This window comes from Ochotona princeps, unplaced genomic scaffold, assembly GCF_030435755.1.
Source record: "Ochotona princeps isolate mOchPri1 unplaced genomic scaffold, mOchPri1.hap1 HAP1_SCAFFOLD_141, whole genome shotgun sequence".
NCBI classification, from domain to species: domain Eukaryota; kingdom Metazoa; phylum Chordata; class Mammalia; order Lagomorpha; family Ochotonidae; genus Ochotona; species Ochotona princeps.
The window spans coordinates 250,400-276,869 of record NW_026697766.1 but is presented as its reverse complement, the minus strand read 5'-3'; the positions used below and the strand labels follow the sequence as shown (position 1 = coordinate 276,869).

The following is a 26,470-nucleotide window of genomic DNA, read 5'->3' as shown; positions in this document are numbered from 1 at the left end:
GCTTGGGTATTGTCAAGGACCTGGGTGGGGGCTCCCCCTTGAGACAGCCACCTCCTGTCTTTTGTCAAAGGCGAGACTGAGCATCTTCTGACACTGGTGGAATTACTAACATGGCCCGACAGGGTGATTTGTATTTATTTCCTGCTCACCTGATTCTCCCTGAACCTCTGGGCCAGGAAGTGGGCGGTGCCTCACTTAAGGAACCCTCTGTGGAATGGCCATTTCTGCCTCAGGAACTCCCCTACTATGCCACTGCTTCCACTGGTGAGTGTGAGAGCTTGGACTGGAGTGGACTGGCTACAAGATCTGTCAGCTGGCAAGTATGCTGGGTTTTGGGGGAGGGCTGGACTACTGTGCCAGCTGGTGTGCACTAGACCCAGACTGGGTGCAGGCCAGATGGAATTTACTTTAAGGCTCACTGTGGCAAGAGGCAAGACTGTGTGCAGTCATATCACCTGAACCACAATACCCTGGGCAAGAGCAGAATCCAGGCTGGTAGGAGAACTGTGGTCACTCTCGTGCTAGGCTGCAGCTCACACTGGTGGCCATGAGAACCAGAGCTAGCATTGCACCGTGCTGAACAAGACGTGCATTATTTTGGGTCTGGTGTGGTGATGGGGTGGACTGAATGAAGCTACAATGTACAGCAGTCAGGATTTCAATCTGTGCTTTATGAAATGCTGGCACTGCAAAAGCAGCTTTACCTGCTGTGCCACAGAACTGGCCCTTTCAGTGTGGTTTGTATCTGAGTTGCTGTATTTGCTCATTTCAGGTTTTTTGTTTGTCCACACCTCAGGGTATGCTTACCTCAAGACCTATTGCCGGCGGCGATGCCCGCACCACCGCATTCCCCAAGCTGAGCCGAGGGACTAGGGTTGAAAATGGAAACAGACAGTGGGTCATTCATGTAAGGAAAATGCCACTTTATTGAGAAAATGCTGCTCTTTTATACTATTTTCTAATTTTCTATACATTTCCACCCTCACTCCCGGGGCCTTATCTATCTCTCCATTTGACATTGTTTAACCTCTTCTGGACACACTCTCAGGAAGCTGCGGTAGGAGGGATGGCCAAAGATTCTCAATCCCTGAAAGTTTGCATAGATAACAGAGCAAACAATTCTGGGAATCACTCAAGCATCCTTGTGACCAGCATGCAGGCTAGATGGTGGAATTTTCCCATGGTTGGGTCTAGGAGATGTTGGCCACAGCAACCTATGACACCTGGGGATAAAAGGAGTTGTGTGTGAGTGGGGATAAAAGGAGTTGTGTGTGAGTCGGGAAAAACGTCTTAAGCTGAAGGTGGAGCAGGTGTTCTTGGCATCATGAGATTGGAGTGTGAAGTGGAACCCTCCCCAGGGACAGGCAACAGGTTGAGGGAAACATCTCTTGATGCGTCCTCTAGATATTGCCTAGGTGGACCCCTGTGCGTGAGCCATAGGTGCAGAGGAGGAAGGCAGGGCAGGGCAAGAGGCTCCTGTGTGGACAAGAATGCTTCCTGTGCTACCAAAGCTTACTACCCTGTGGAGTTTCCTTTGACAGAAAATGATCCAAATGATAAATATGCAAGTCTAATATCCAAATCTCTTAATGCTACAGAACCAGGTGCATTGAGTCTGCAACTTGCAAGCCTGGCTGTTAGGATGGCCAGCTCACTGCTGCCTGCAGGAACCCCACTCCCTGGCTGTGAGTTCACCCAGTGCTCCTTAGGGCTGCCTGGGATTGATTGCTTGGATGCTCCAACTCTCCTGAATGTGTCTTGTAACCCACATGCCTGGGGTAAGCTAGGCACTTCCCTTGTTACTATAGCCCTGCTGCTTAGGGTATAACAATACAGGAAGCCAGAGGTTTACCACTTGATTCCTGGACGCCCATCTGCCCACAGGCACAAGTGGAACTGCCTTTCCTCCCAAGAGTCTCAAGTCCTGTTCAGTCCCTTCAGCCTGTGTCCTCAACATTAAGATTAAACAATTGACTACGGTAGAAAAAAGTAAAAATCATTATTGGTTTGTGTAGTTTTATCAGTTTAACCATAGCTATTTAATATCATTTGTCTTCCACAGTTTTCTATTCTCTGACAACACTTGCAATCATATTTATGAAATACACTTTAACGGATTTTTCTGGCAATTTTTTTTTCATTTGCTATTATTATCATTTTATTATATAGTTCCATAAGCCCTGAAATTACTCTTCCTCCCAAATCCTCTCCTCTTGCACTGATTTCCCCATATATTAATCCAGTGGTATAGTTCCATATAAACAGTCATAAGGCCATCATTGCAGGGGTACACAGCGTCAGAGTTCAGCATCCTATTGTCAAGGTTTATTTAATAGGTTCGTCGGGAGTGCATCTTTAATCTGTAAGTAAAGATGCTTACTGTATTCTATCTTCCTATCTGGATATGGAAATTCCCATTATACAATTACTATAGATGACCTTAAATGAAAAGACACAAAATAAAATCAGCAACAGGAAGAATAAAGTAACTAACAATGCCATGAAGTTAAATGACATGCCACTGAATGACTAAGGTGTCACTGAATAAATTAAAAAGAGAATGAAGAACCTTCTTGAAGAAAATGATGCTACTGTATGATCTGTCAGTGAACAACTTAATAAGAAAAAAAGTGTTTTAGAGAAACAAAAACTAAAACACACACAATCCATGAGAACATCTTAAATATCATTTGTAGGGCAGGTTTGGAAGAGGCATATTCCTTACTGTTGAAGGATTTTATTTCATTTTCAAAGACAAAGGAAAACTTTGCAGGATACATTATTCTGGGCCAACACATTTTTGCTTTTGGAAACCAGGATGTGTCACTCCATTCTCCTCTTGCCTGTAGAGTTTCCAAAACATCTTGGGATGCTTTTAAGTTTCTAAGTTTGCTCTTGAAACTGACTCCTGTTCATCTCACACTCATCTCATACTCATCTCCCTGCTGGGACCAGGTCAGCAATGAGGTCAAATCTGATATGGCAGTGAGAGACAAACACAAGCTCACTACCAAGTGCTTGATCAGTGACACTGATGTTTGTTTTCCTTAATCTGTGTGTAACCTTATATTCTGCTCCACAGATGGAAAAGAATTCCTGATTATCCTTCAATTCCATCACCTTTAAGCATGGAGAAGTTGGCAATACCATTCCTCTGAAAGGGTCCATTCTTCTTGGTGGAGATGGCATTTAATGAGAGGGATAGTTTAATAGGTCAGGTTTCTGTTAGAATAAGAGAAGGGAAATCTTTTAAAAAGTGTGCAAAATGGGGGAGCTTTGGCAGTAGCTCAACTGGCTGATCCTCAACCTGCAAGTGCCAATATTTCATACGGGCATTATGAGAGCTTGTTAGGACCTCTAAGTCTGCTTGAGTCTCAGGGTGAGCAGAAAACATATGCTCTGGTAGGGACACCTATGTAAAATCAGAATATAAGAAAAACATCTGTCCACTTTAAAACTTGGCTAACTGTAAAACTGCTGGCTAGGGACCTCCACAATGGCTCAGTGGCTTAATCCTCACCTTGCTTCCCATCCAGCTCCCTGCCTGTGGCCCGGGGAAACAGCAGAATATGGCTGAAGAATTGGGACCCTGCACCTATGTGGGAGACCTGGAAGAATCTCTTGGCTCCTGGCTTCAGATTGGTTCAACTTTGGCCATTACAGCCACTTGTGCAGTGAAAGAGCAAGTGGAAGCTCTTTCTCTCTGTCTCTCCTTTCTGGATATCTGCCTTTCCAACATAAATAAAATAAATTTCAAAGAAAAAAAACTGGCTTCTGTGACCCATATTTGCTTGCTCACTTGTGTCAGCTTCTCACTACCAAGGAGTCTATATACACACTTGCCCATTGGATAGCTTCACATAATTCAGTTATTGTGTATATTATTGTGTATAATCCTATGTATTGTGTATAAATGGTGTGAGTATGTTCTTTAATTGTGTCTGGGAGTTGGGTTGCAGGTGGCCAACTTCCACCCTTCTCCTCAGATTGTCACTCAGCCAGGAAGTTTTCTCTGACAGCCCCGGCCAAAACACAGGTCTTTTACACTCTTTACTGGGAAGCAAGAGTGCTCAACCCTGAGAAGACAAAACATTCCTGCGATTTCCCCTTTGTCATATTGTATCTATGCCAGCTTAGCTGATTGAATAGTTTTCCATGCCAGTATGAGTTTCAAAGCACTTACCTGTGACTTGTTAAGGCGGCTTCCCTATTCCACTTGTGGAGGCATGGACCAGTGCACTGGCTGGTGAGTAAAGACACCGAGTTTGTAAGAGTGTGCCTTTGACTCATTTTTGTGAAATAGAATTGGTCAACTCTCAACGCTCACGGGTTTTTGTGCCAGTTGCTCCACTTTCTGTCCAGTTTCCTGCTTGTTGCCTAGGAGAGCAGTGGAGGACAGCCCAAAGCCTTGGGACCTGGCAACCAGAAAAAGCTCCTAATTCTTGGCTTCAGTTCAGCTCAACTCTGGTTATAACAGCCACTTGCTGAGTGAGCCACTAGATAGATAGAAGATCCTTATCTCTGCTTTTCTGTGTAAATGTACTTTTTCTATTAAAATAAATAAAGTCTGTCTTAACATGTAAAAAATGCATACTTGCCAAAAGCTGTCTTTTGCAGGACAAAGTACCAGTCCCACTCTAAGTTTCTCATTTTATCACTAAAACAATGACTGGCTTGGTTCTTGCTGTGGGCTTAGCATCCTCTCCTGGAGCTCCATCAGCTGCCGTGCTCACTCTTGGTCTTTCCTGGATGCTTTGTGCATCTACAGGAATGGGTTCCTCTGCTTGAAGGCACATCCCAACCAGCCACAGGTGTTATCCATCAGACAGCTTTTAAAAGAAGGCAATAGAGGACACACCACAAGGGCAAGGAGAAACAGACAAGACTTGCTCTAGAGGCTGACCTAGGGCACAAGATGAGCCTGAAGGCAGGAAGCTTGGGCAATTATTTTTGTAGCTTGCAGAGCCTGCCTTGGGGGATAAAGACAAGAACAAAAGTGCCTGTTTTGCTGAGGTCACCCAGGGCTTGCTTCTGTGCAGATTGTTCTGGTTTCTCTAACACTAACACCTGAGCCCTATATTATAACACAAGCATATGTTGAGAGATGTGACTGGGGCTCAGAACCTGTGAGTCTACAGCCCCTGGTTCTGGTATTTCGTCACCTGGCCCTCCTCTGAGCAGCGCTTCTTCCACTGACACACAGGGCTGCTGGACCGTGCCGGCAGCCACATGATGAGAAAGTGAAAGTGACAGATGCTCATGGTTTACGAGTGCATAATTGCCGGAGACCAGCTCCAGCTGAGAGCTTGAAAGGATGCGTGGATCGGGCGAGACTATAAGAGAAACAGAAAAGACATGGACCACTATGGCTTGATGCTCATAATGGACAACTCAGAAAAGTTGCCTTCTTTATTTATACACAAATCATCACAAGTTTTTGCACAATATACAATTGTTTCATTTTTACATCATGGTTAATAAAATGCAAAAAACAATCCTAAAAAATATTATTTACTTTAAAGAACATTTCTGGCAAACCATTACTCATTGAAATCTGCAGTGACCTGGCTGAAGCCAGGAATTCCACGGTTGGCAGCGCATGCAGTTACATATTGAGAAGTAGTTTATTTGTACTCAAAATTAATTTTGTACTCAAAATCAATTTTTACTAAACACAACTAATATTGATTAAAATATTAAGAGTATAGAATTAAAAAATCATAAATAAAAGGATTTTATAAAAGCATATAACATAGATTCTTAGCTAAATCTTATAATCAAGTCATGCATTAATTACCGTCACCTTCACCTAGTGCTGATTCAATTGTTTTTTGTTCTTTTGTTAAAGGGCAGTTAAAGGGATCAAGGAAGCTCAGCCAATCTACAAACAGAGGGCTTTACAAGAAACTTCCTTTTATCTGTATAAACTGTTTTCTTTCCCTAAGTATAAGTGCCAATATAAGATAGAAGTTTTAATAAACTATTTTCTTTCCCTAAATATAAATGCCAGTGTAAGATTGAGATTTCAAGCCATTTTGAGGGGGTTCACGTTTGTTTCCCTTTAGAAGATGCCCCATATACCTTTGCTTTCTGTGATGAGAAACTAGAATGCATCATATCATGTGTTGTAACAGTTCAAGGCACATGGTAAACAAACTCTTTGTACCTCCATGATTGCCATCAGTTCCAAGATATTATCAAGCCATTTCTTAGTGAAAACATTACTTATACTAGGGCAAATTCCAGGACAAAAGTGGGCACATAACAGGATGTTTGGAGACATTGTGGGCTCAATTGTACTATTGTATACTTTCACCTGTGTGTCATAGCCTTACGTCACTAAAGATGTTTTTATCATAACATGATTGATCAATTTGAGGTGTCATACCAGTTACAGGAATCACTTCCTATTAGCAGAAAAACAGCAACAACACCCTCAGGAGAATTCTATGAAACATCAGAGAGGTGATTGAGTGTCCATACAATGGTGTGAGGCAGCAATGAGATGACCAGAGACATTCCACCGGGCCTTGCCTCACTGCTAGAAACTCCTCATAGCCTTGCTAACCAAGGAGCGGTGCCAGCCTGATCAAATAAAAAAACAGGAAGTGCTGTTGTCCCTGACAACCTCACAAGCCATGGGCAGTAATAAGCAGCTTGGTGACTTTGAAGGCGCTCAGATCTCTGCTTTGTCGCTGAGTGGGCATTGCTGAGGCTGCTGGAAGTCACTATTTGTAGCCCACCTCTAAGGGACAAAGACCACATGCGCATCCATTCAAGTGCTGAACTACGACATACCAAGGGTGGGGAGCAGCTTTTTAGTTGAATTGCTGATTAGGACAATAAGCTTCAGGATAGCATTTGACAACTGGAAAGCAAGACACCTCCGTGAGAAGGGAATCTTGCCATCTGTCAGGAAGGCTGTAATTTGTCCCTTAACACATGCAGCATAATCACACTTTCCAGTGGGCAGTACAGGAACTACCCAGGACTTCCTAATTAGAGTCCCCCAGTGGGGAAGGCTTCCACAGGATGCCTGGTGGGAACCCAATAGAGGACTCCTGTCCAGCCCAGTCGATTGACATAATGAAGAGTCACGGAACTCTCTCTCTCTCTCTCTTTTATTGGAAAGTCAGACATACAGAGAGGAGGAGAGACAGAGCAGAAGATCTTCCTTATGACGGTTCACATTTCAAGCAGCCACAATAGCCAGTGCTGTGCCTATCAGAAGCCAGGAGCCAAGAACTTCCTCCAGGTCTCCTACACAGGTGCAGGGTCCCAAGGATTTGGTCCATCCCCAACTGCTTTCCCAGGCCACAAGCAGGAAGCTGAAAGGGAAGTGGAGCTGTCCGGATTAGAACCGAAGACTATATGGGATCCAGGCTCGTTCAAGACGAGAACTTCAGCCACAAGGGCACAGTGCTGGGCCGGAGTCAGGGAACTCTTAACAACCCTAGGCACATCCTGAATTCCCACTGTGTCTGCCTCTCCTGCCAGAAGACACCCCACATCCTGGATCCCTCCTGGGAGGAGTTTTTCCCTTCCCTCCTCTTTTCATGTTTACTTGTTTGCTTTGCAAATAATTCCTGTAATCTGTAACGGATTCGCAGCTTTTACAACTTTTTTTTATTAATTTCTATATTAAGCTCATTAAAGAGCTCACCAGGTTTTGCTGGTAACAGACTTGCTCCCTGCCTGTATTCAAAGGTCTTGTATCTGAATTTGTTTCTACTTTCCAGTTAGCAGGTATCACAGGATTTTTCACCAGTTTGGAATCCTGCTGCTGTCACAGTCTGGTCCACTTGAACAGGTGTGATGGCTTGTGCAGCACAGCTCTCGAGGGTAACTCCTTTGTTTCCTGTATCATTGGATGTGTGACTGACGGGGCAGCAGCTGCATTGTCCGCTGAGCATTTCCAGGCATGAGTAGGTGGCAGCCTTTTCAAAGGAGATACCAAGAGCATGGCCACCCCAGCTTGGGACAATATCTGGGCTTCTTATGGCTAAATCAATCAATAAAAAGACGGCAATCTTCATATTAATATCACACAAAATAAAAATATCTCAGAGCCGTCTGGAAGAAGGCTCTGGAATAAAATCCAGAGTCTTCTGAAAACATGTTCAATGACATCAGAAACATTGAAGTGCTACAGAGAAACCTTGTGGTGGCATTGCATACTAGCTACCACATAGCTAGGGTCCCTCTGCCTGAAAAAATATGTGTTGTGTTCAGGTTTTGTTGTACTAGTTTTTTTTTTTTTTTTTTTTTGTCTTTACTCATGTACTTATGTTGTTAGGGCTTATAACATTACATATTTATATAATTTATTTCAAAATAAAGTATGCACTAATGTGTATCTAAATTTACACAAAATTTGTGTTTATTGCTTTTCTTGTCCCCTGTGATGAAGCACCTCAGATCTATGAATAGGAAACCTTGGAAGTACAAGTACATTTCTATGTTGTATCAATAAACATGAATATTAACAAGGTTACTTATGTCTTTCTATATTGAATTCAATAAGTTGATGAATTTACAAATATGCATGCAAAGGTATATTTATCTAATTGTACTATATTTGCAGATGATATCCATGTGCCCAACTAACAGGAGCAGCCTCAGTGTTTTTTGAAAATCTTAGTGAGCCTTTGAGTGACCTTTGGCCTCTAGCCTGGCCCATCTTTTTGCTTTGCGCATGCACATTCAACATCCCAAAGTTCCTGCAGTGCATACATCTGAACTGTGTCCTTGCTTGGGCTCTCCTCGCTACAGCCTTCAGCCATCTCACTAAGTGTGTGCCCAGGGACCTCAGTCATATATCTGAATTGTCTCCTTGTTACAGCCTTCAGCCATCTACACTGAGTGTGTACCTGGGCCACTCACTCCGTCAACCTTTGGATCCTGCACCCATGTGGGAGACCTGAAAGAGGCTATGGGCTCCTGGCTTCAGATTGCAGCTGCTTGGGGAGTGAACTATTGGATCTTCCTCTCTGTGTATCTGACTTTCTAATAATAATTTTAAAAATGAATGTCTTTTAAAAAAAAGATGCACTGACATAAGTCTCTTCCTGGAGGGATTACGTGGGAAACAAGGCCAGCTCTCATTGGGAGGGATACCCCTTGGCTGGGCTGGGCTCTCTGGACTGATGTGGTTCTGTCAGCTCTCACAGCTCCAGGAAGTAGCTAAATATGCCCTGGGTTTTTCTCCTGTTAGAGTGTGGGCATAATGTTAGTATGTTAGAATGTTAAGAATATTAGCGTTACGTGATATTAGGCACATTGGGGTGAGAAGCCACTACTTCGCTAGGTCAAGGAGGCACCTGAATTGTGGGAAAGCTCCACTTTAACAAGAACTCTGTCTCCCTTGTTTCTTTATAACAGCTGCAGGAAGGCAGGGGCACAGTTCCCCCTGTCCCAGGGACTGGAGGAACCATAAAGATAAGGGTGCCAGGATGGGATGAGCCGTAAATAAGAAGTGTGGGAGCGTAAACAATAAGTGTAGGAATGTAAATAATGAGTGTGAGAACGGAATAGACTGCTTGCACCTGGGAGCCACATAAGTCTAAATTTGTTACTTTTGAGTTGACTTTGATATATGTTACAGCCAAAATGGGGTATATAATCTCTAGCCTTATGTTAGGTCAGGGTTAAATCCGCTTGGCTGGCCTGTGTGCCCCAAATACGATCTGACCCCAGCATGTTGGCACAATTAACTCTGTTTGCTTTTTGCATTACCAGCGAGGCTCTTTGTCGTTATCTGGGGGTTGACTAGCTTACACCCTAACTTCCAGGGGAAGCACTGGCCTGGACTCTAACACTCCACAAAAAATTTTCACAAGAGGCAAAGTGGAGCCACTGACCTCTGCTGGTGACTGCAGCATGCTTGTCTGCTTTATTGTTTCCTAGGGCCTATATTGATGTACAGAGCTACGTGCACTCATTTCCGTGCTTTGGTTTGGGGAGTTAAGATGATTTGTACTGATGTAATTTATTCAGTGCATACCTGCATTTGTGTCCCTGCACATGATAAATTTTGCTGAGGGCTTATTTGGTATAGTGAAACACCGCACATCTGCTGATTGAGAAACATGGCTATATGAATAAATGTAGATTCTTTTGCATATATCTCTGAATATTAATGCTTATGTAAACATTTTCATTTTTAAAAAACTTATTTTATTTGTACTGGAAAGTCAAATACACAGAGAGGAGAAGTGGAGAGAAAGAGCTTCTGTACCTTGATTCACTCCCCCATCAGCCAACAAACTGAAGCCAGGAGCCAGGAGCTTCTTCCAGGTCTCCCACATGAGTGCAGGGTCCCAAGACTTGGAGCCATCCTCAACTGCTTTCCCAGGCCACAATCAGAGAGCTGGATAGGAAGTGTGGCTGCTGGGATTAGAATCGATGCTGATGTTGGATCCCAGTGCAAGGAGAGGACTATAGCAGCTGGGCTATCATGCCAGGACCAACATATTCCTTTTTAAGCACTATATTTGTCATGATTTTTTTAGATTTATTTTTAAAATTTTTTATTGCAAAATCAAATATACAGAGAAAAGGAGAGAAAGAGAGGAAGATCTTACATCAACTGGTTTACTCCTCCAGAGGTCAGAATTGCAGGAGCTGAGCCAATCTGAAGCCCGAAGCCAGAAGTTTCTTCCAGGTTTCCCACATTGGTGCAGGGTGCCATTGCTTTGAGTGACCCTCCACCTGCTTTTATGGGCCACAAGCAGGAGCTGGATGGAAAGTCTAGCAGCCAGGGTATGAACCCGTGCCCATATGGGATCCCAGTGCATGTAAGATGAGGATTTAGTTACTGGGCCATTGCCCTGGACCCTTAACCATTTTCTGCTGGAAGAGCATGTGCATGTGCTTCCTTTGGAGCTAGTACATGAAGGTCAGTGTGTTGTTGGTGAGGTGCTCAAGAAACTCAACAACACCAAACAAGCAATCCAGCTAGGACATGGGCTAAAGGACCCATGGTAGCCTTGTAGCTTAAGTCATCTTGGATGTGTCAGAATCCAATATGGCTCCACTTTTTATACCAGTGGCCCCACTTTCCTTCCAGTTCCCTGCCTGTAGCTTGGGAAAGCAATCTAAGATGTTTCAAAGCCCTGGATTCTGCACCCATGTGGGAGACCCAGAAGACACTTTAGGCTCCTGGCTTCAGATCAGCTCAGCTCCAGTCAATGCAGCCACTTGGGAAATGAAGAGGCAGACAGAAGATCTTCCTCTCTGTCTCTCCTCTTCTCTGTATATCTGACATTCCAAAAAAAAAATAATAATAATAAACCTTAAAAGCAAGTGAAGACTACATGAAGAAAATATTGGGGCTGGCACTGAAGTTTAGTTGGATAACTGCAGTGCTGGAACCCTGTTGACGCGGGCTTGAGATATGGTTGTTCCACTTGCAATTCAGCTCACTGCTAATGATCCTGGGAAAGCAGTGGAGGATGGTGCCCCCATGTGGTAGAACTGTAAGAAGCTTCTGGCTCCCAGCTCCAGATGAGTTCAGCTCTGGCTCTTTCTTTAAAATCTGTCTTCCAAATCAAGCTGAATCTATCTTGAAAAGTAAGGAAAGGAGGAGAGGAGGTGGAAACGAGGTGGGGACAAAGGGTACGGTGGTAAGTATCCTTAAATTCTTAGAACGGTACATGTGATCGGGCTGCTGTTGTGGCACAGTGGTTAAAGCCATGCCCTGTGACACCGCATGCTACATGGCTGAAGTGTCAGCTACTCTATTTTAGATCTAGCTTTCTGCTCAGGGCCTGGGAAAGGCAGCAGAAGATGGTGCAAGCGCTTGGTCATATTGCACCATCTGGAGAGTGAATCAGCAGATGGGAGATCTCTCTGCCTCTCTCCGTTTTTTCTCTCTCCCTCTCTCCTGTCTCTGTGACTCCTACTGCTTTTCCAGATGCATTGGGAGGGAGCTGGATCAAAATGGGGCATCCTAGACTTGAACCTGAGCACATAAGGGATGCCAGTGTGATAAGCAGCAAGCTGCCCATCCAATCACCACGCCAGCCCCTCACATGTGCATCTTGAAAAGATTAAAAAGCGCAGGGTCACAGTCTGGAAAATGTTTCTCTGAAAGATGTGTGTTCTTTTTGCTCAAACAAAACACATCTGTCAGAAACTCTTCAGAGAGTGCTTATATATGTTAAAATCTGTTGCACTCTGAATACACAGATTTTACAGCAAAAATGTTCTCATGCTCAGAGAGGTAAGTGTGCTACAGTGTTAGAACTTTCACAAAGCTACACTCTGTCAGCTCCTTACCTCCCTAAAGAGCTGTACAGCATCATTGTTTATGTAGTCTTCATGAGTGTACAGCTCTTCAGGGAGGCAAGGAGTTGGTCTAATGTGTAGGGGACCATTGTGTTAAAGTCAGAAGTACTTGGCGCCAGTATCATAGTACAGCGAGATAAGATGAATTCCAGAAATGGAAGGAGACAAAGAAATCACAAAACATGCACAACACATATCAAGCTTTTCCTTTCTTGTGGACTAGAAGAATTAACAATATTAAAATGTCTATACTACCCAAAGCAATCTAGTTTCAATGCAGCTTTGGCCAGAATATCAACGACATGCCTCACCAGAAACAGAAGCAAGAATTAAAATGCACATGGATTCTTGGATCTCCATCAAGGCACCACCCAACTCACCTTTTGGCTGCAGACTGAAGGCTTTGTGCACTTGGCTGGTTCACGGCATGACATGCTTAGAAACTGTGCTGGTGGACATGATGCTGCACAGGAATCTTATACATGATATAACCTTGCTTGGCCATGTATCCCAGTCTGCAGGCCAGTGGGGCATGGCACTCTGCACCACACGGCCAGCTAAAGGTGCTGCCTGCCTTGAACTCTAAAGAGAAATAGAATCACATCTGACTGTTCCTTCTCCATCACTCCTGGATGTACTCGTAGGCACCCAGCCTGGCTTACCTGATGGCTGCCAGCAGACACGGGGGAAAGGCCCCACTCATCCAGGGATGGCAGAGTCTATGTTTGGGCTATATGGAGCAACAGTGCTGCCATAAACCTAGTGCTGGGGCTGGCATTGAGGTGCACCAGGTCAAGCTACTCAGCATTGCCAGCATCCCAGGTAAGCACTGGGTCAGGTCCCAGCGACCTCACTTCCAGTTCAGCCCCCTGCTAGTTTACCTGGGAAAATAATACAGGGTGAGGTGCATCCTGTACCTTTGCCACAACATAGGAGACACAGAAGCAGCTGCTGACTTAGCCCAGCCCCAGCCATTGAAGTTATCTGGGCTGTGCACCACTGGATTAAAAACCTCTCTCTGGCTCCCCCTCTGTCTGTAACCATGTCTGTTGAATAGATGATTGTTTTAATATACATAGCATGATGAATGGGGTGTGTTTTTGAGTCAATGAATTTTTGACTTTTGGGTCTATATCTGATACTAGGCCTGCTAGCTCATATGACACTTGTATCCCTAGCCATTAAGGAAGTCTCCACACTATTTCCCATAGTTGCCGCACTCACTGACAACAAGCCAATGGTGTGTTGAAGTTGCCCTTCACCACATCCTTGCTGGTGTGTGTTGCTCTTTTGAGGGTAAGAACTATTTAGTTTGGGTTGAAGTGATATATCTTCATCATTTTTTTAAAAGATTAAATTTTTTATTTGAAAAGCAGAGACAAAGAAAGAGAGAGAGAGTATGTTTTAGCTGCTGCTCCACTCCCCAAAAGATCACAACAGCTAAAGATGAGCTGATCCAAAGCCAGCAATGAAGAACTTGGAGTGGGTGCAGGGAAGGGACCCAAGGACTTGAGCCATCCTCTAATGCTTTCCAAGCTATTAGTAGAAAGCTGGATTGGAAGGGAGCTGTCAGGTTTTTGAACCAGCAACCATATTGGCTTAGCCTGTTGTGCACAGTGTCCCTTCGGGTTGCAAAATGCATTTAAACAGCTAGTTATATTAAGCATTTTCCCCTTACATTTGTTCTCCATTGCATTTGTTCTATTGAGAATTGTCTATTCAGTTTCTTGTTCCATTTCTTTATTAAATGTTTGTCTTGTTGTAGATGTGAATACTTTGTTGAGTAAGGAGCATGCAAGAATCTTCTCCTATTGTGTCATGTGTCTCTCCACTCTTTTGATGTTTCCATGGCTATACAGACATTTCTGAATTATATTAACTATTCTACTTTTGCTTTGGTTGCCTGAACTTTGAAGTCTTACTTGAAAAATAATCACCCTCATTGCTATTTTCAAGTATCTCCCCTATATTTTCTTGTAGCAATTTCATAGTGTCAGGACATGAATTTAGGTGTTGGACCAACCTTGAGATAATTTTATGAGGCAGGAATCTAATTTTATTTTATATATTTACATATATTTTTGCCAGTAGCATTTATTGAAGATTTGTCTTTCTCAAAGCATGCTGTTGGTACTTTTCTCAAAAATCATTTGGATGTATGTGCTAAGTTAACAAAACAGTCTGCAACATTTATTTTTTATTATCTTTTCAATATCTTTATTGCAATTGATACTTACAAAACTTGGTTTTAGGACACAGTTTAATAAGCACTTGCATTTCCCATCCCTCTTACCAAGTTCCCTCCCCTCCCTACTGACACAGCCTTTCCCTGAGAAGATGAGCAAAATATCCCCTACCTATGTTAGCATTGAGCAACACCAGGGCACAATCTCTTATAAACAGGTATATGCCTACCTTCATTCCATAGTAGAGATGCATTTGGTCGATTTTCCCTGAGTCCTGGTGGTCTGGCCTCTGTTGTATCCTTCCATTGTAGGGTTACACATGTGTGTTTGTCCTCCTCTGTGTTGTTGTATGTTTAGTGCCTTTTATTTTAGAGCAAACATATGATATCTGACCTTTTCCAGTTAGCTCTTTACCCTTGGAAAAATGATCCCCATTTTCGCCCATTTGCCTGTAAATTGTTGTATTTCATTCTTTGTAATAGCTTAGTAGAATTCCATAGCCTAGATGAACCACAGTTTGTTTATCCAGTCTTCTGCTAATGGGCATCTAGATTACTTCCACATTTTTACAATTATTGACTGTGTTGCAATAAGCATGTCCTGTGGATTTCCGCAATTGTTGATATGCCTTATTGCTGATTTTCACAGTCATAGGCTTAAAGCTGTAAGTGGCTGAACTGTTACAAATCTTGGTAAGTATCGATTGATGGAGAAATGGTGCCTCCTACTGGCCACCACAGAGAACCACGATAATAAAAATATCAAAAAAGGATCCATTCTGGGTCATAGAATTTAGCATTCTTTGGGCTCCAATGTTTTTACATTGCACATTGATAATGGCATGTTAACTATGGTGTTACCACACATCCGAAGCACTGTTCCCCATTAAGCAATTCAATCCAGTGCCAAGTCACAAATCAGACTTCTGGATGACAACACATTTTTTTTTAAAGATTTATTTATTTTTATTACAAAGGCAGATATATATAGAGGAGGAGAGACAGAGAAGATCTTCTGTCCAATGATTCACTCCCCAAGTGACTGCAAAGGCCAAAGGTAAACCAATCTGAAGCCATGAACTTCCCCCAGGTCTCCTATGTGGCTGCAGGATCCCAAGGCTTTGGTCTATCCTCGATTGCTTTCCATGGCCACAAGCAGGGAGCTGGATGGAAAGCTGAGCTACTGGGTTTTGAACCTGCGCCCATATGGGATCCTGGCATGTTCAAGGCAAGGACTTGAAGAACAGGCATTTTAGAAGTAATAAAAATTTCTTACTTCCTACTAAAACCGAAGTGTGATAAGAGATATGACTTTTTCTGTCCTTGCATTTGAAAATCAGATGACATATTAATAAAGTTAAAATATGTGTCAAAACTAATGCTTTATTTATTATGACTGCTTAATAATTCCCCGTTATTTCTATAATTGGAATTGGTCAGAATTTTAGTCAATGAAGAACCGAATCTCATGTCTGCTATCTGGATGAGGACCAGTTCTGATGCACTAGGTCTCTCTCCTGCTAACAAGATCACTACTAGGTTTCAAAGGAACCAGAGCTGAGTCTCCTGGGAAATGTAGTCTCCCGATGACGTCATCAGCAAGCGTCTGGGAAGGGTCCTTCCAGCGCCTTTAGTGCTTTCCCGCACCACGTCCGCCATTTCCTCTCTGAATTCCAGGCTCTGTGTCTCTGCTGGAGATGGTCCACCGGCTGTGCAGTTGGTTTCATGTCCTGGCAAGCTGGGATGAGAAACAGAGAGAAGTCCTGTGGGCTTTGGAGGGCCCCGGAGTGGGGTGCTGTTCCCCACGTGGTGAATGCAGACCCAGCGGTGGATCTCAGCTGGCGCCACCCCGTGAAGACGGAACCTGCACACCGGACCGCGTCCAGAACAATGGTGGTGCATCCTCTGGCCCTGGAAGGGATGAAGAAGACAGCGCGATGTCAGTGATCACATTGCCAAAAGACTGTGAGGCGCCAGAGACTGGTGTGTGCTCCTGGAATAGGAGAAGTGGAAGGAGCTGGCTGAACGAGCTGGCCGTGTGTGGTGGCTGTGCAGTGACAGGCTCCCGAGGTAGGTGAACTGCGAGGTGTGTGAGACCATATGCAGGTTCTGGCGCTGAGATGCCCAACTGCAGATGAGCGTATCAACAGCACTGCCCGATTCCCTGAGAACTCTGCGAGGTGCAGTGCAGGTGGATGCTGTGTGGGTTTAGTAAGTGATGTCCTGTTTCCCCATGGGGCTGCTGGCTTCCTACTCCTGCCTTGAGTGTACAGTTCACAGAAGAAATGGGGGACAGTGACTTCTAGGAGGGAGATTGTGGCCCTGGGTGATGGTGTCCTGATGTGTGATGGGAAGCAGCTGTTATGCATTCCTGGTTGTACCTTGCTATGCTCTGTGCTTCTCTGTCTTTGGCCACTTTCGAAGTGTTCTCTTCATGTTTAGATTACAGTAACTTGGTCATGATTTGTCCTGAACAGTTTTCTTTGTATCTCTTTGATTCGAGTTTCCGAGCAAGTTGAAAGTGTAAATTGAGGCCCTTCACAAAATGTAGGGAGAGTTTCGGGCCTAGCGGCTAAAGCCCTCGCCTAGAAAGCCCCGGGATCCCATATGGGCGCCGGTTCTAATCCCGGCAGCTCCACTTCCCATCCAGCTCCCTGCCTGTGGCCTGGGAAAGCAGTCAAGGACGGCCCAATGCTTTGGGACCCTGCACCCACATGGGAGACCCGGAAGAGGTTCCTGGTTCCCAGCGTCGGATCGGCGCGCACCGGCCCGTTGCGGCTCACTTGGGGAGTGAATCATCGGACGGAAGATCTTCCTCTCTGTCTCTCCTCCTCTCTGTATATCTGACTTTGTAATAAACTGAATAAATCTTTAAAAAAAAATGTTGGGAGAGTTTCACAATTGTTTCTAAGCCCATATTTTCTGCTCCCTTTTCCTCCAGATTCGCAGTTCCAGGTGTGCTGGCTTGCATTCTAAATTGTCACAGAAGGTTCTAAGTCTCTTTCCATTTCTCATTTCCCCAGCACAGACTTGACAATGCCTATGATCACTTAGGATGATATTACTTCCTTTTGCTATTTTGTTATCTGTTCTTAAGCATCTCCGTGGATTTCCTTTAGCAGCAGGGACTGTGGTGCAGTGTGTTAGGCTTCTGCCTACAATGTTGATATCCCATGTAAGTATAAGTTCAAGTCTTGCTTGTTCTACTTCTGATTTCTCTCTCTACTAATAAAAAATGGAAATTGTGGCAGATGGCCTAAGTGCTTAGGTTCTCCTCTATGGGAGAACGTGTTGGAGTCTCCTGGCTTTCGCCTGTCCCCCCACTCTTAGCCGTCAGGACCCATTCAGGGGGTGAACAGTGGAGCGGGGAATCTCTGTCCTTATTTTCTCATGACAATTTCTTTCCTGTATCGGAAAAGCAGTTACAGACAGAGAGGGAGAGGCAGAGAGTCTGTTGTGCACTAGTTCGCTCCTTAAATAGCTCCCCAAACCAGGGCAAATGTAGGGCAAAGCCAGGAGACAGGAGTGGATGCAGGGGCCCAAGGACTTGGGACATCTTATGTAGCTTTGTCAGGCACAACATGAGGGAGCTGGATAGGAAATGGAGTAGCCTAGAGTAAAAACTGATGGCTCTATAAGGTTCTTATACCTTTGGAAGGATCAGAAGATGGCCCAGTTGCTTGCAGCGTGGCCACCCATGTGGGAGACATGCGTGGAGCTCCATGTTCCTGGGCTGGACCTGGCTTGGCCCTGGCTGTTGAAGAGGAGTGTATCAGCTAACAGGAGATCTGTCTATCCTGCTCTATAACTCTGCCTTTCAAAAACTAAAGAAATCCTTTAAAAGCGAAATAGGAAGCCAGGATTCAAGTTGGCCTGTTGTTGTCGTATGTGACAGCTTGACCTGTTGCACCACAACACTAGCCCAAGTGCCTGCCTCAATACATGCATAAGTTAACTTACACCATGATGCCTTCAGCACCCTCTGTGTGTTTGAGACAGGTTTTCATCTTTATTTTATATAATTGTGTCATCCTTTAGCCCTTACTATCTTCCCTATAAAGAATTACTCATTTTTACTGTCAACATTGGGTTGATGTATGCAGCTGAAGAGATTTACTGGTGAAGAGTTCAGTCCTGAGTTGTGGCATTGCTGTCACTGCCTTTCTGCTTGCGGCTTGCCATCTGCTCTGGGGCGCTGTAATGCGTTGTTCTGAGAGATAACCCCGTGCAGTGCAGTTTTGTTTTTTATATTTACTCATTTGTAAGGTTGTTGTTGTGTTTACTTCTCTTTTTAATTTACTCACTTGAAAGACACACACACACATACACAGATATATTCCACCTGTTTTACTGCAGGTGCCCACATGATCAGGGCCTGGCCAGGCTGAAGCCCAGCTTCTAGAGCTCCATCCAGGATCCCGGCTGATTGAGCTGCTGCCTGCCAAGGTGCACATCACCAGGAAGCTAGGATTGAGCCTAGATTGAAGTCCAGGCACTTCCAACATGTGGTGTTGGCAGCCCAGGTAATACCCCAACTCATGCTCTAAATACCTTCCCCTATGCTTTTGATCTAACTTGATTTTCTCCCCATTATCCAGGGCCCCTCTGTCACCTTTCCCTCAACCACACTAAATACTTTAAGTAATCATCGTTGCAATTTCTGATGAGCTTCAAAACACACCTCCCACGCACGAAAGGGCAGAGTGATCACCAGATCCATGTGTTTTCCAGCAGATGCTAAGCTCTGATTCTTGTTGTAACTGAATGCTATTGCACCGTGTATTGGTAACCTTTTCCTTCATCCATTCCCCTGCTAATGGAGACCCGGCTTGCTTCCCTCCCTTGGCTGCTGTGCGTGATGCCACAGTGAGTACAGTAGGACAGGGATCTTAGGTGCTGCTTTCCTCTTTCTCAGTTCTGCACAGAAGAGATGGCATTTCAGCTTTCAAAGCAAGCTTACGCTGCTATCAGTGGGTGTGCTTCTTTGTAGTTCCATCACCACCATATGAGGATTGCTTTCTCCCCACAGCTGTCCTAGTGTTTATGTAATGTTCTTGATAATATATTTCCCAGGTAAAGTGAGATGACCAACTTTGTTTTTCACCATGCCCCTGATTGCAGTGATAAGTTTTACATGTTTGTTGGCACTAATATTTGAAAAATTTCTGGTTAGATTCTTTTCTCAGTTCTTAATTGAGTTCTTGTATTTGTAGTTTCTTCTTAATTCCTATGTATTCTATGAATTTCTTCACAGGTGAATGGTTTCCAAGTAGTGTAAGACTTCAAGAAAAATCTTGTGAGGCTCCAAGAAGGTGAAATGATTTTTATTGAACATCCAGTTGGGCAGCTACCTCTTGGAATGAACAGCAAGTGCCTTGAACAAAGTAAGAATGGGCTGTTTATAGCAAGTATCTATGGGAAAATCAATAGCTGCATGATATGAATACATAATGGGGGTTATTGTCTGACAGGGATCAGGTAAAAATTAACAGTGTGTATGATTCTGATCCAATTACTTCAATACAGATTTATGGTGCAAAATTCCAGGATTCCAATCCTAGTACCTCAATGTAGACAGTAAACACGATGCATCGAAGGTAACTGTCCTTCCTGGGAATTCTAAAACCTGAAGACTATTCCTATCTCGTGTTTGCTTCCTGGTATTTCAGAATCAGGGTTTTTCCCATGACTGGATGCAAGTGTTTCTTAGGAGATTGCAGAGTTCCAGGAATTTGGCAATTATTCTGTCATTTCCGCTTTGTGGTGAATTATGAGGCATGAGCATATTGACGCTATAGCGGCGTTACATCATTGATTCGTGTCATTGGGTCTATTTTTGCACACTAAATGGACATAATGCAAAAAGGCATTATGTTTGGCCTCATCCCGGTCTGTTTCCAGCTTTTTGTTTGTTTCCCGCTGGTGACAGGAAATATCTTCTAATTTTCAGATTCTTTCTTCTGCCTCCTTCATTCTATTTTGGAGACTCTCCACTGTGCTTTTAATTTGCTCTACTGTATTCTTTATTTCTGATATGTCAGCTTTCATTTTATTCACTTCCAGTGTGACATATTCCTTAAATTACTTGAATACCTGCTTTACGTGCTTCTCATTGTTGACCAGAAGGTTTATAACAAGTGTTTTGAATTCTGTATCCCCAAATTTCTCAATGTCTTCCTCAGTTAGCTCTGAGGTTGGCAAAAGGTTTTGCTCCTTTGCAGAGTAGTCTTTAGAACTATTCATTGCGCCTCTGTCTCTGCTTTTTCCTTTGGTCACTGTACTTCTGGTTGGTGCAGATTCTTCTCCTTGGGACCGATTTCTAAGCTCTGTCATCCACAGATCTATAGTTTGATTTTACTTACTCTGGCACACAGCTGTTTGTTTGCAGTCACTTGTCTACTCCTTCTGGAGAGTTCCATTCTGGGTTCTTATCTTAGATTTCCTCAAAGAACTCCATAGCCCCAAATCCTGGCTCACCAATCTCCACCTCCTTTGGTACCATGCTGAGGCTGAACCATTGCCTGTACAACCTTTCTCCCATTTTTGGTTGGAGCAGGTCCCAGGATTAGGGAGACACCAGTGTCCTATAAGCCTAGGTTGTTATTGGTGATCTTGCCTGAATCTGTTGACCATTAGGTTTGAAGGCCACATGGACCTATTTTGACCCGTATAGTGCCAAAGTTGGTATTATTTTCCTGCATGACCAGTGCAATGCACTGAGCTCAGTGAGTTCTCACTGAGTTTAGTATATGTGCAGCTCACTGTTGTCCCCTGCAGTCTTAAACTCTTTGCTACACCATATGAAATGGCACCTGATATGCCACTACTAGAGTTCTTGATCTGCTGGCCATCAGGTCTGAGGGCTACCCAGACCTATCTGGGGTAGAGCCTGGAGGATTCCACCTTGTTCCTGTTCACTGAGTGGAATGAGTTCATTCCCAGCTCAGTGCATGCACAGTGCTATCCATGTCCCTTGCCTCCTTAAACAAAAGATGCCCTATACAGCTCTAGGTGACAGACTTGGCTGAAACCGACCCTACTCCTGCACTGCCCATATGGGATCTGCTGCTCTGTCTCTTCTCCTGGTCAAATCAAACAGACCAGCAGCACAGGCAGTTCTCTGTCTGGGTTCACCTCCCAAGTTCACGGTGAATGTCCTTTCCCACCTTGTTGCTGGTGTAGTTTCAGCTGCCGGTGGAGTTCAGATCACCATTAGCTGAATGTCACTGGAGTATCAGTCACTGCAACACCACACCACTGTGTAGGCTGATTTCCTGTTTCTGTCAGTCTCCAGGTATCCCTCTGCTGTTGTTCTGTCCTCTTCTATTTTCTGGAATTTGCCCTCTCAGCTTCACACTAGCTGATGTTTTTCTGTGTGTTTGAATGTGTCCTTACTCTATTCTTCCATTTTTATTCTTCCGCCAATTAATTTAAAATAGAAGCTTATGGGTCTAATGAGCTAAAAAGTAGTGATCAACCTATGAAATGCCGAATAAATAATATTGTGTAATATATAAACTTCAATAAATTTATGATTTTCCTGCAAAAAAAGGCATTATGTTAGTATAATCAAAATAATAATTCCTACTCTCCAATAAATTAGGCATTGGTAAACACTAACATGAGACATATGTTCAGTAAACCAGGTAAATATCTTAACCCTGGAACCTTGTGTAACTTCCCCGAAAATGGATCTAATTTCTCATTCCAATTCAAACTATTGACCAGAAACATTTCCATGGCACCACAAATGATATCTTGCGCCATCCCAAGGTAACAAAGATTGATTCTAAGGAACAGGGGTAACACAAAAGGGGATATAATCCCAGGCACTCTTTAATGAAAGTCTTTGATTGATAGGTTGTAGTTTATCTTCCAGAAGCAACATGGTCAATTCCAAATTGATGGGTCCTGAATACAATTGTTTGTTCTGAGTGATGCAATGCAGGCCCTGCAACTGCGGCAGTTGCAGTTATTGCAGTAATTTGTAATCCTATGAGTCTTTTAAATCTCTACTTCGTGAAGAATCATGTGAAGGCATATGGTATTTGAGATTTCTGCCTGAGGTCTGGACATTGTACTGGGAGCCAGATACATACATGGACTCTCAAAACATAGAAAGACTGGGTTGAAAAAAATTAATGCTAATGCTAGAATTTAAGCAAGGGTGGCAAGAACACCTAGTACAGGGAGCCAAACCTGATGATCTGTTCCTATAGAGGAACTGCCTGGTCTTTCCTGGTGGTAAATGGAAAGAAACCACTTTGGTTAGCAACCTGTCCTTGCCAAATCTCAAGTGGTTTGAGTGCCATTGCTAATTTCCACTGATGAATTTGTGTAGGCTGCTGAGGTCAATCAGGAGCTGGAGGAGACCAGCCTGCTGTATACAAGGTGATAGAATCTGGGGTGTTTACTCTCATTTGAAGGGAATGATTATGGGCCTCGGACTGCTGCTTTATTAGAGTACAGTGACGTGGGCACTTGGCACAGGGCTATCCTCAGTGCATCCTCAATGTATCCAATGACATGACCTAGGCTTTACTGTAGATATGTAAATATAAATATGTAAATATATATGTATATACGTCTTGAATGAGTCTGGTTAAGAATATGACAATAAAATCCAGTAGCTTTGATAGAAACAACTGAGGTTCTTTTCTGCTGTTTAAGAGCCATCAGGCATGATTGTGGAGATGCATGTAAATGGTGTTCCTCATATCCTCTGCAGCTGGGTATGCCATCAGACCCTGTCTGATAAGGGTCATGTAATTTCATCCTCTCCTCTTCAGGCTTAAGAGGTCCCCTAAGATCATAAGGATCTTGCAACCAAATAATTAAAGGTATACTAGAACTGTGACATTGATCCAGATTACTGGTCTGTTAACTGGTGAATAAGAAATATAAGTCCAGCAAACACAATTACTTGCCCGGGAGGAGGTTGTCATGGTAACAGCTAGCATCACCAAGAGAAGTGTTTCTGCATTGAAAGGTTATCCTGTTTTCTTGTACTTATTTGGCACCAACTCTGTTAGTCCTTTTAGTGGACCCCAGGCAGGCAGCTTAGCTCTGGAAGTCCCAGGAGCAGATAAGGACGAAGGTCGCCTACGAGCAATGGAGCATCTATGGGGGAGCCAGTGCTCTCCATTGTCTGTAATGCTAGGAGCCAAACCTCACCCCCAAACCTGACAGTCCCCTTTTCCTATTTACTTCCTGGTAGTTGTTCCATCTGTGAAGGTGCAGTGTACCAATATTTGTCTATTTTGACACTTCCATCTTCAACTCAATGTAAAGATTTGTTTTAAAGATTTATTTATTTAATTGCAAAGTCAGATACACAGAGAGGAGGAGAGACAGAGAGAAAGATCTAACAGCCAGTGCTGTGCCGATCTGAAGCCAGGAGCAAGAAACCTCCTCCAGGTCTCCCATGTGGGTTCAGGGTCCCAAGGCTTTGGGCCGTCCTTGATTACTTTCGCAGGCCACAAGCAGGGAGCTGGATGGGAAGCAGGGCCACCGGGATTAGAACTGGTGACCATATGGGATTCTGGCTTGTGCAAGGCGAGGACCTCAACCACTACATTATCACGCAGGGCCCAATTTAAAGATTTTAATGGAAAAAATGCTGTCGTTAGCTTGCCTTTATTTGCGACTACCACTCATGTGTTTTCACATTTATTTTATTTGTTTATTTTTATTACAAGGTCAGATACACAGATAGTAGGAGAGACAGAGAAGAAGATCCTCCGCCGACGATTCACTCCCCAAGTGAGTGCAACGGCCGGTGCTGTGCTGATCTGGAGCCAGGAGCCAGGAACCTCCTCCAGGTCTCCCACTTGGGGTCAGGGTCCCAAGGCTTTGGGCCATCCAGACTGCCCACCCAGGAAGGGAGCTGAATGGAAAGTGGAGCTGCCAGGATTAGAACCTACGTACGCATGGGATCCCGGCGCATTCAAGGAAGGACTTTAACCACTAAGCCATGGCCTTTGTCACTGTTGTCTGTCTTAGCTGATAAATATCAATAGTAATATCTGCCGTATATATTGATAAGTGTAGAATATCATTCATACATGTGAAATAGCACACTGTAACACACAAAAATAAATTTTCAGATTCTGCAAGGATTGAGAGGTAGATATCTTTTCAGAGACAGCACTACCGCAATATCTTTAAACCCAGAGATAATTCAGTGTTAGAGACAAATTCTAGATATTATATAATGGACCAGGACCAATGCAGACTTCTGTCTCAAAAAGAAACTTCTGAGCAGCATAATCCAGTTATTATGCTTCAAAACTCATTCATGGGATTTGCATTCATTTTAAAGGCCAGCTGAAAACATCACTTAGCCTGCAAAAGTATTGATTTCAGTATTGAATCTGTAGGAAGACAAACTTTTGTACATAGAGTATCAGGTCATGATGCCTAGTTTTATATATTTAAGTGTTCTTCTCCCACAGCTGTTTGAGTTCGTGAAGATGCTGATGTACAGAAAGAATCTGATGGCGGCCTTCGTCAATGAAGGTAGCTTGTTTTCATGAAATGTTACTTTGGGGTTGCAGCCCATCTTCCTGTGTCTGTCAGGAGGTGTCTACTCAAGGAAATGCCCAGGGCAAAGGATGTGATGGATGTAGGGACTGCTGCAAGACCAGACTGTGACCATTACAGAGAGTGTGAACAGCTGCAAGGAGCCTGTGACCAGGCAAGGTGTGATCACTGTGGAGCCACCCAGCCTGCGACCAGAGCATGATGGGACGACTGTGGAGCCACCCAGCCAATGTGAAGTCTTTGTACACAGGTCAGTGCCTGGTGCTTCAGATCTATTATTCCAGAATCGTTCTTTAATCCCAGTGAGAAATAAAGTATTCCAAGCATTGGAATGTTCATTGAGCTGAAACCATTTATTTTAAGTCACTGCAATGTCTTTGAGTCGCACAGGCTCTCATGTGCATAATATGTTTTTGTCAGCTAAGTGTTACTATATTACATGGTCACAACTGAGACCTGAAATGGTGAATGTCTGACTGAGGGTCGCAGTTCCCAAGCCCTCAAGTTGCGATCTGAACTAACGCATCCTCATTGTTTAGTCCCAAGTGGTTTTGTACCATCACATACATGACAGCTAATTAAAGTGAAGAAGCTCTGAATGTGGTTTAAGAGTTGGAACTCTAGTTCTTAGTGTCAAGTCTCCATTCTCTGAGACACCAAGGACATCATGTTAGAGGGCATTCCCAGATATAGTATTCTTTAGTAACAAAGACAGTCTCTGTAGGAAATAGTTAGGCTTACTGCTTGTACCAGAGAAAACACTTTTGTTCACTGCATGTGCAACAGACACAGTTTCTTCCAGGTTTAAATATCTGAAGTTGTAAGACAGGGTAGCTCAATTAGAATGTTGCTAGGGTTTCTTGTGTAGGAGAAATGTTGGGACCATTCATAAACCGACTGGGGTATGGCAGGACTTCATAGAGTGAGATACTGGGCTTCTGCATGATGTGCTCCCAAGACGTGCTGCGGAGCTGCATCAGGCTTTGCTGCAGAAGCTTCATTTCCTTATACTTGTCTCATACCCTTAGACTGATTTCTTTCTTACCTAAAAATGTGTATGCAACTTCATACATAAGTGTCCGGTGCTTGGCTCGGTGTTTATTACTATAATGATAGTAGATTTTCATTGAGATTGTGATTCATCTTGGTGATGTATCCTACATTCATTAATGATTGGCTTATAAAAATAAGAAAATTTGCTGCCAGCGCCATGGCGTAGCAGGCTAAGCTTTCCTTTGCTGCTAGCACCCTATGTGGGCTCTGGTTCAGGTCCTGTTAGCTCCACTTCCATGAAAGTTTCCTCCCAACGTGCCTGGGAAAGCAACAGAAGGTAGCTCAAGTGCCTGGGACCCTGCATTCATGTCGGACACTCACATGAAGCTCCTGGCTCCTGGCTTCAGAGTGACCTAGCAGCAGCCATGGGACTCTTTGGCGAGTGCACCAGCAGATAAACCA

At 43.8% G+C, this 26,470-nt stretch overlaps 1 long non-coding RNA gene and 1 pseudogene across 1 annotated transcript; both read left to right on the top strand.

Moving 5' to 3' along the window:
• Positions 1 to 873, top strand: part of LOC131479029 (cyclin-dependent kinase 1-like) — a 36,548-nt pseudogene extending 35,675 nt beyond the window's left edge.
• Positions 874 to 16,625: 15,752 nt separating this feature from the next.
• Positions 16,626 to 25,237, top strand: LOC131479030 (uncharacterized). The gene is made up of 3 exons (XR_009244710.1): positions 16,626 to 16,684; positions 19,728 to 19,857; positions 25,052 to 25,237. It is a non-coding gene; the product is annotated as an uncharacterized LOC131479030 (long non-coding RNA).
• Positions 25,238 to 26,470: the final 1,233 nt, after the last annotated feature.